Here is a 3,489-nt window from a genome sequence, read left to right as displayed (position 1 = left end):
AGCAAGTGGAAGCCACCAGATTGGCAAAGTTTATAAATCATTTAAGAAGACGTACTACGGACGAGAACTTAGCACGTCGGGCTAAGTCATTATTAAAAAAAATGGCGGGAAATGGTTCGTATTCAACAGCAACAAGTATTGGACACATCGCATATTAAATAATCCACGAAGCATAATGGGCTCGCCGTATTATACCCGCCAAGACAAACTATTCATACTTTAAACGAGCAGCAAGAACTACAACAACAAACTCCCCCACAGCCAATGCACGAGGAAAACAGTATGGGGATTTGTAGTAGTCAATATAATAGTAAAACAAAAACATTTAGACTTGTTGATAGTGGCAGTGGTGGCGATATTGTTGTCGTATCCGCTGCGGCCAATAACCAAATGTTGCTGAATGATGGTTTGCGTATTGCATCGCCAGCAGCGACACTTGGTGATGCAACATCCAAAGCGATAAGCATACCAAAACAAACACAGCAACAACATCAATCGGTGACAATATCATCAAAATTTTCGCTGATCAACAGCACATCTGCACCTTCAAATTCCTCAATACGTTATAAAACTTCAGAACCTCTTACCCCACCACCCGTTACGTGTAGAAAAATTTATGATACGCATACGCATACGCGCATACGCAGTTTTTCACTTTCACATAAAATTGCAGCTAACAAATCGCTTCTAAATAATGGAGATGAAGGCGACATGATCATCGAGGACGTCCATACTATGAATTGCATTGGTGGTAATCAGTCGCCATCGCGACAAGGTACGACTGGAAGTCACTATTTGCAGATGTTGTCAGCACAACAAGCGGCAATTGCGTCTCAAATGATGCACGTCACACCGGTTATTGGTGGCAGCGGCCGGAGGCGAATAATCAGTTCCAATAGTAATGGGGCTGGTACCCGGGAAGTGCATAACAAATTGGAAAAAAAATCGCCGGGCGCACCTCAATGAATGCTATGAACAGCTGAAGCATCAACTTCCTTTAAAAGAAGATGAACGCAAGAAAACCTCCAATTTAGCAATACTTGGCGAAGCGATTAAATATGTTAAAACCCTTAAAAAGAAGGATCAAGAGCTTGAAGCTGAAGTGGAGCAATTAGCTAAAACGAAAATAAATTCGCAACTTAAGCATATCTCATTAAATGCAGTTAAAAAACCGCTGAAGTATTTATAAGCATTTAACAGGTTGTGATAATCTGCAAAAACAAATACATAACTTTAAGTTTAATTAAAAACTAAGATATTAAATAATTTTTAATTTCATATGAAGAATATTCCTCCTCTAACACATAACAAATACTCTACGTTACTCCAACCACAAATAAACTATTGACTATGTAATAGTTTTGTAAAATCTGCATATGCCGATTCCAAATCAAAAGGAAACTGGCGCACTTGTCCTTCCAACTTTGTCCTTCCAACAACTCGTCCGAAGCTTGCATTTCATTCAGTGTACTCAGCCATGTTTCAACTTATTGTTTTGCTTCAAAATCTTTCGGTATCAACGACAAGCGATCCATATTATCAGCCAAATCTTTCACATCCGGTTGTAAGGCATCCATTGTATTCATTTTCAAACGTAATTTATCCATAATCGTAATAAATAAAGAAACAATTTCAGCAATACATTTCGATGTGTTTCCCTTATCGTCTCGTATTGTAATTGGCCTATCTTCACGTATCCGTTCAAGTGCTGCTGGGCAATCTAAGCGGAATTTTTTAGCGAATGTGTCAACATTGGGAAATTCATCACATTGGACTTGTTTAAAAGCAACTTTGTATTGTACTAAATATTTGGAACAGGCAGCTGTGTATTCTTGTGGTGTGATGCAGCCACGTATATAAGCCTTTTCTAGTTGTTGAAGCGTATTGATAATTGCATATAAATCTGCCATATTATCGTATTTTTCACGTTCACGTACATTTCGATAGAGTTTTACCTCTTCGCATAGTTCGGGACAATTATCTTGCATTTCCCCAATGAATTGCAAGTGTGTGCAAAATCCTTTGTTTCCTTTTTATTGAAAGCGATAAATGTAAATATAGATGCCAATTTTCAATCAGATGACGAATAATTTTGCTTATTGACTAGAGTTGTCAGCTGTTATGGTGAATTCTGAATCGAATCTGTGTTGGGTAGCGTCGAAGCGCAAGTGCGTCGCAACTTAAGCTTGTTTCATTAAAAAGGGAGTTAGGTCCAAAGTATGAACAAATGTTTCCTGGGCCATTTTTTTTGGACTTTGACCTAAACAATTGTGAAAAGGAGCATTTGAATGAAACTACATCTCTTTCTTCTGGCCTAGGAAGTATATTATATAGTTCGTCAAGCTCCTTTTCGAGCGGAGGAAGTAATGGCAGCACGACCATGTCCTCACCGGTTGGTGCAAGTATATCCCTGCCCACTGCGTTATCACCTGTGATATCTAAAACTTATATAAATAGCAACATCTGCGCGTGCAAACAGCGTTAGTTCTTCGAATAATGTTTTGACAATTCAAATCTGGACATTTTGCCTTCACATATTTAACTGGATGTTGACGTGTATTGATCCCTTCCATTGGATTGAAATATCACTATTTTTAAATAAGTACCATCCAGTTGAACTTCTTTAAATTGCTATGTCGACAGGGTTAAAAGTATTATTAGATGCAGCTCAATATATTGAGCATCAAGAGAAGTTAAAGAGATCCCCAATAACGGCTTCAAATGATATTGTAGAGCTATGTTATGTCGGTCAATGTTCTACGGGTTTTGATATAGCGAGCGGTGTTTGTGGCAACAATGTTATGAATACAAGAACTGCACGAAACACAACGGATTTATGTCAGCAAGTCTCATCTTCTGCACCAGCTGTAAGTGCCAGATTTCATCATGTTGCCAACGGGGTGATCATAACTAACAACAGCAATTCCCTAAATGGAAACCAATTGGTAGTTGAAACGAAAAAAAAATCATCCTAAGCAAAATAACAACAAAGACGTGACTGATTATGAGTTTACAAACATCAAGGTTGGTGGAGCCATAACAACTTTAAAGGGTACTCCTCAATCTTCTAAAATATCATCATTTTCCCCAATTGCTACAAATGATGAGACAGCGACGGAAGCAGGCATTCACGAGGATGCATTTTCCTCAAATTCAAATTCATCCAGTGCGAAGCTTGCAAGATTGGAATTTAAAGATTGGTCAAGTGTAGTATCCCTAATTTTAGCCGATAACTCCAAATCCATTAACTTGCTTAGCACTGCTGTACGGTGAAAAATTTCGCTTTCTGTTGGTAATAAATCGGGACGTTCTTGAGATACTGGTATCTCTGGCGTGGGTACCTACCTTTTTTCATTCGAGCTGTACTTCATTTTCTGTCTGCGCAAACGTTCATCATTCCAAATAGCTTCGACACCAGGTTTTGAAGGCTCATTGTTTTGATCATAATTTGCCAGCTGGAAACGGCTAAGAATGAAATTGGAGCCAATA

At 38.5% G+C, this 3,489-nt stretch overlaps 2 pseudogenes; one reads left to right on the top strand and one right to left on the bottom strand.

Moving 5' to 3' along the window:
- The first annotated feature begins 282 nt into the window (after positions 1-282).
- On the top strand, positions 283-3,273 carry LOC137236156 (uncharacterized; annotated as a pseudogene).
- On the bottom strand, positions 1,342-1,991 carry LOC137236155 (vacuolar protein sorting-associated protein 28 homolog; annotated as a pseudogene).
- Positions 3,274-3,489: the final 216 nt, after the last annotated feature.

This window comes from Eurosta solidaginis, unplaced genomic scaffold (genome assembly GCF_040869045.1).
Source record: "Eurosta solidaginis isolate ZX-2024a unplaced genomic scaffold, ASM4086904v1 ctg00001362.1, whole genome shotgun sequence".
NCBI lineage: Eukaryota > Metazoa > Arthropoda > Insecta > Diptera > Tephritidae > Eurosta > Eurosta solidaginis.
Note: the sequence above shows the minus strand (reverse complement) of the source record. Positions and strands in the feature narration are given on the sequence as shown.